Source organism: Pteropus alecto, unplaced genomic scaffold, assembly GCF_000325575.1.
Source record: "Pteropus alecto unplaced genomic scaffold, ASM32557v1 scaffold392, whole genome shotgun sequence".
Lineage (NCBI taxonomy): Eukaryota > Metazoa > Chordata > Mammalia > Chiroptera > Pteropodidae > Pteropus > Pteropus alecto.
In genome coordinates, this window is record NW_006431933.1 from 1,357,926 (window position 1) to 1,365,216 (window position 7,291).

Below are 7,291 nucleotides of genomic sequence, written 5' to 3' on the forward strand. Positions count from 1 at the left end.
AGAGCCTGAGGAGAGTGGGAAGAGTATCCTTGGAGTGGTAGTAGCCAGTTTGAGGTATCAGAGTTGAGAGGAGCCTCCCAGCACTGAGTGTTGAACTTAAGCAAGGTTAGGTGGGGGAGAGTAGTGTGCCAGGAATCTGTTATCTTCCATAGTAACTATATTAAGGACATTGGGAACCAGATTCCTGACTATCAGAGAAGGCAATAACAAATATGTATAGGGAAGAAACTAAAATGAACCCTGTGGTGTTAGTATACAATCAGAGGTATTACAATAACTCATGGAAAAGGAGAGAGCATTTCCCAACCCATTTTATGAGACCAATATTACCCTGATAGCAAAACCAGACGAAGACAGTAAAATAATAAAAAAAAAAGACCAATATTTCTCATGAACTGAGACACAAAAATCCTTAACAGAATATTAGCAAATTGAATCTAGCAATGTATAAAAGGAATTATATGCCATGACCCAGTGGGATTTATTCCAGATATACAATGGTGGTTCAATATTCAAAAACCTATCAATGTAATTTACCATATCAAAAAGTTAAAGAAGAAAAGTATCAATTAATACAGAAAAACCATTTGGCAAAATCCAACACCCTTAATGACAAAAGCTCTCAGCAAACTAGGAATAGAAGGGAAATTCCTCATCTCAGTAAAAAGAAAAGCCCTACAGCTGACATCATATTTAATGGTGAAAACTAAATGATGTCTTCTTAAAATTGAAAACAAAGCAAGGATGTCTGCTTTCACCACTCTAATTCAACATATCATTGGAAGTTCTAGCCAGCACAATAATGCAGGAAGATAAATTTAACGCATCCAGATTGGAAAGGAACAAATGAAAACTGTTCCTACAGATAACATAATTGTGTAGAAAATATCAAAGAATACATTAAAAAACCCAAAAATCATTATTAAGTACATCAAGGTCCCAGGATACATATCAATACACAAACATGAATCACATTTCTATATACAAGAAATGAGTATGTGGAAACCAATATTAAAAACACAATACCATTTACAATCATTCAAAAGAAAACAAATATTTAAGTATACACCCAACAAAACATATGCAAAATCTTTGTACTGAAAATTGCAAAATACTGATGAAAGAAATCAAAGAAGATCTAAATAAATTGGATACACACTGTGTCCATGGCTTAGGAGACTCAATATAGTAAAGACGTCAGTTCTCTCAAACTGATCTATAAGGTTAATGCAATTCCTATCAAAATCCCAGCAAGTTTTTTTGTAGATACAAACAGGCTTATTCTAAAATGTATATGGAAAAGCGAAAGAACTGGCTAAAATAATTTGGGACAGCATAAAGTGAGAAGACTTACTCTACTTGATGTTAAGCCTCGCTATACAGCTATATCAATCATGATGGTGTGGTATTGGTGGAGGAACAAATATATAGATCAGTGGAATAGAGAACCCAGAAATAGATCCATACAAATATGCCCAAGTGATTTTTGACAAATATGTAAAAGCAATTCAATGAAGGAAAGATAGCCTTTTCAATAAATGGAGCTGAAGCAACTGGGCATCCATGGGCCAAAACAAACAAACAAACAAACAAACAAACAAAAAAAACTGACCTAAATCTTACATTGCATACAAAAATTAACTTAAAGTGAATAAAAGATTACATGTAAAATGTAAAAAATATACACTTTTGAAAAAAATCTAGGAGAAAATCTCTAGGACTGAAGGTTAGGCAAAGAGTTTTTAGTCTTGACACCAAAAGCATGATCAATAATAAAAAAAAAAAGTTGATCAATTGGATATCATCTAAATTAAACACTTTTGTCCTGCTAAAGAGGATGAAAAATATTTGCAAACTACACATCCAACAAAAGAGTAGTATTTGGAATATATGAAGAACTCTCAAAATGCAACAGTACCTAAGGAAATAATCCAATGAGAAAATCCTCATAAGAGATGAAGAGATATTTCACCAAAAAGGATATACAGTTGGAAAACACCCACAAGAAAAGATGATCATTAGCCATTAGTGAAATGCAAACTGAAACTATAAGGAGAAACCAGTGCATATCTATCGGAATGACAAATGAAGTATAGTGATAACACCAAATGCTAGCTGGACATACAGAAACTGGATCACTCATGCATTGCTGGAATGTAAAATGGTACAGCACTTCTGGAAAATAGATTGGAAGTTTCTTATAAAACTAAACATAATCCAGCAGTTGCATTCTTGGGCATTTATCCCAGAGAAGTGAAAATTTATGTTCACATAAAAACTTATACATGAATATTCATAGCAACTTTATTCATAATAGCCTCAAACTGGAAACAATCCAAATGTCTTTCAATATTCGGAATGAATGTTTAAATAGACTCTGGTACATCCATACTATGGAATATTGTTGAGCAATAAAAAGGAACAAACTATTGATACATACAATATGGATGGATTTCAATGAATTATGCTGAATGAAAAAAATACCATCTCAAACACTTATATACTATATGATTCTATTTATACAGTAGTCTGAAAATAACAAAATAGAGATTAGGCTTCACCAGGGATTTGAATAGTGGGGAAGATGAATGTCCATTCTGACAATAAAGGGGTAGTACGAGGTAGCCTTGTGAGGACATAACAGTTCTGTATCTTGATTGTGGTGGTGGTTACATGTGATAAAATCGAATAGAACTGAACACAAACAACTGAGTGCACTTAAAACTGGTAAAATCTGAATAAACTTGTGGATTGTACCAATGTCGATTTCCTGTTTTTGATATTGTACTATAGCTATGCAAGATGTTACCATTTAGAGAATCTAGTGAAGACCTCCCTGTACAATTTTTGTTATCACTTCTTGTGAATCTATTATTATTTTAAAATAAAAAGTTCAAACAATATCAAAACAAATAATGAAAGTAATGAATTATAACCTATTGAGTAAAACAGAAAACCATGAGTCCATACAAATACAAATAAATGACTACATTGAAAGTTTGATGAGGAATGAGCTATTTACATAGTATCAAAGTACCTCCTCATTATATACTCATTAATTACAAAAGGAAAAACAATATCTTTATAGTAGGGAAACCTGGCAGAAACCATCTTAATCATGGGAATCAAAGTGAACATTCTCAATATTCACAGGATGAAATGAAAAGGACACAGCATCACCTCTGTGATATTCCTATGCAAGGGGTGGAATCTGAATCTAACTATGAGGAAACATCAGACAAATTCAAACTGAGGGACAGTCTACAAAATAACTGGCCTATAGTTTTTAAAAGTATCAAGGCCATGAAAGTCAAGGAAAAGCTGTGGAAATTGTTCCAGACTGAAGGTGACTAAAGAGATAGGACAACTAAATGCAACATGTGATTCTGATCTGGACCCTTTTGCTAGAAAGGACATTATTGAGACAAGTGGTAAAATTTGAATAAAATCTGGGGATTAGATGGTAGTAACATATTTGTCATTTCCTAATTTTGATGACTGTGTTTTGGTTATACAGGAGAACGTCCTCATTTGTAGGAAATACACATTAAAGTACCCAAGGATGATCAGTCGGTGGGTTAGCAACTTAATGAAAATGGCCCAGAAAGAAAGTTTTGTGTATTGCACTTGTAACTCTTCTATAAGTTTGAGATTGTTCCAAAATAAAAAAAATATTTTTAAATCATCAAAAAAGATTATCTGCAGGCATATTTTTAATTAAAAAAATAAACTATGCAACGGACTCTGTAAGATATAGCTAAATCAACGTGGAGAGGAAAAATAATTGCCTTAAAAACTTCCCTTAACAAGAAAAAAATGATAATAAATGAACTAATGATCCAATTCAAGAAGGTAGGAGAAAAGAAAGTAGAAGGAATAAACAGATAAAAGCAGAGATGAAAATATAAAATTGAAAAAATGATAGACTAAATATATAATTCCAAATAATTTTTCTTTTCGATAATAAACATAGATAGGCCATTAGTAATTTTAACAAATACAGAGAGTAATAAATAATAACAAGAATTACAAAGGCTATTAAAATAATCATAGGAGACTACTTTGTTCAATACTGTCCAAATAAATTTGGCAATCTAAATGGATGTTTTGGGGAAAATATAAATGAACAAAGTTAACCCTGGAATAGAGAGAAAAATCAATCACACCACTTACCACAGAAGAATTAGAATGAAAATTCAAAGTTACCCTACCAAAGTGCCCCAGACCCAGAGAAATTATAGGAAATTCTACCTGTGTCTCCTTAAAGTTTTCCAAAGCTTAGAAAGAAAAGAGAAAGCTTCTGTATTCTTTTTGAATTGAATATAACCCTGATACCAAGCTTACCAGAAGTAGGAGGGAAAAGTGTTTTTTGGGGGGTAACTATAGACAAATTTCATTTATGCATAGTGACACAAAAATCATACATGAAATAACATGAAACATGCTACTCCAAAAAGAATAATACAGCATAAAAAAGTGTTTTTTTTTTTCTAGGAATGCCAGGAGAGTCCAATGGAAGAAAATCTATTACTCTAAGTCATGATATTGATTGACGTTAGGAGAAAAATCAGATTATCTTCCAAATATCAAAAACAAATGTGAGCATTCTGAATAAGAACACTTAATATACTAGGAATAGTTGGATATTTCTTTAACGTGATAAAATATCTTTATCTCAAACCAGCAACCAGCATCATAATAATGATGGAACCACAAAAGTAATTCTATTATTAAAGTCAGGGAAGATGAGATTGTTCCCTGTCAGGACTTGACACGTCTTAGAGGAACTAACCATTGCTAGTTAAGAAATTAGAGACAGAAAGCAGAGGAGCAAATAAATAATGGAGAGGAAAAATAAATATATAACTTTTTTGAAAAGACAGATGTCCCCACACATAACAAAAAGCAGAATAAACTCCAGCTGCTATAAAGATGGAAAATGTGAAAAAAAAATATCAAACGTTGAAAGAAAATTTAGAATGATAGTTACATAAATGTGGGGGTAGGGGATCTTGCAACGCTATTCTCTATAAAGGAAAAGACAACCAAATCTCCACGAGAAGTACTTTATAATATGTCGAAAGAAGCCAAGGAAATAATAAACAAAGTGACGTGACCATCCAGTCATTTATCCCACAGACTTCTCATCACTCACCCCACAGACTCTCCATTCCTGACCCCACAGATCTCCATAACTTGGCTTCTCCAACCCCCACTCCCCAAATCGTCATTCCTAATAAAAGCCAGTGTCTAGGTGAGTTGCTGTGACAAAGACCCCTTCTGCCTCGCCTATTTGCAGCAGACCCGCCTCCTGATTAGCAGCTGTGAAGTCAATTGCCCACCACCAGGCCACCGCTGTGCCTTTGTGGCCGCAGGGATTTTGCTCCTGGGGGTTCTTCGACTGCTGGAGCACAATGGTGTACCCCGCTGCCCAGCGTTGCCAGCGAGCCCAAGGCAGAGGAGCCCTCTCAGGTGGCTGGTCCTTGTGCCTTGGGATGGGGAGCACTTTTTAGGGGTTTTGGAACTGCAGCTCAGAGTGTAAATTTGGAGAAATCTCTCTTCCTAGTTATATAGTTAAATAGAGACATAAAAACATAAAACTACACAGATTAAGTTAATCACATAAGTATAAAGATGTTATATCAATGTGATTTATGTAGGTTTTAAATAGTTTTCATGAAAATTGGTGAAACTTGTGATGGTTATATTCTAGGTCATTATACTTTTTATTACCCTTCATCCATGTGTTTAGTTTTCCATAACAAAAATTTAAAAGATTATTTTGAGAACTGTAATGATAATAAACATACCTCTTCTCACTTTCTAAATTTTACTTTTTTGTGTATATTTTTTCCTTTTCCTTTTTTCTTTTACTTTTACTGCATCTCCAGCCACACTCCTTAAAGTATCATGTCTGTTATGTCTAGAGATATACAGAACTATATGTATCTCTATCAGTTAATATTTGAACATAAAGCAAATCAGCCACTACACTTTGCCATTATGCAACTAAATCCTCTTATGACCTCTAAATGTCTTCATCTTAAGATTTAGAAAGATGCCCATATACCTAAATGATTAATATGTAAATATAAAATACTTTTTCTATATATTTTGATATATGCACATTCATATCTATTTTGTTTATAAAAATATTTATTTTACACACACATATCTATTTATAAATATCATCTTGGTAGACAACACTAAGTTTACAATGGACTGTGTGGTACCAATGATCCATGTGTACAAACACCATGAAAACAGATGGCAGTGCAGAGACACCACACTATGATTACTGTGAAGACTGGCCAATGGCCCAAAGGATATCGGTGTCATTCCTGTGTAGCAGGTTCTAGGAAACGCTTGTGGATTTCAATAATCACATGGATGACATTTGGAATGACTGGACAAATCCAGAGATCAACAAAACTGCTCTGCACCTGTTTGAGGGAAAGATCTCAGTGACTGGTCCCTGGGCATTTCCAATATGCGGAAGAAGAACAGCTATTTTTAAACATAAATAAAATATCTCATAGCCTGTGTGGAAAGCTGACAGTTTTCAGAAGTGGCACAGTGACTTGAAAGAGGGCAGAATGTCCCATAAGTTGTCTTTTTGGTGCAAAGTCTCTAGAAGAGGTACAGACTTCCCTGAAGAGTCCTTCCCAGTCGCATTTCGCTACCATCCTCCAAATCAAACTTATTTCTTCTTGTTCGAGTTTGTTCCTATTAAACAGTTTTAACTAACCTTTTATAATCTGGAGAGAATACTTTTCTTTTCTTTTTTAATCATCTTTTTTTTAAAAATTAAGTTTATTGGGGTAACATTGGTTAATACAATTATATAATTTTCATGTGTACATTATAATTTGATATCTGTATATTCTATTGTGTGTTTACCACCCAAAGTTCAGTTTCTTTCAGCTACCATATATTTGATCCCCTTTATCCACTTCACCCTCCCTCTATCCCCTATTACCCCATCTACCTCCCCACTCCTCCCCAACCCCACTAGTAACCACTACTCTATAGTCCTCTGGTAACCACTAGTCTATAGTCCATGTCCATGAGTCTCTGTTTGTTTGTCCTGCTCATTTGTTGCTTTTAGATTTATATCCCACATATAAGTGATACCATGCGATTTTCTACTTTTTCTATTTGGCTTATTTCACTTAGCATTATTATCTTGAGGTCTATCCTTGTCATAAATGGCAGTATTTCATCTCTTCTTATGACTGAGTAATATTCCATTGTATATATGTACCACAGCTTCTTTAGCCAATCATCTATT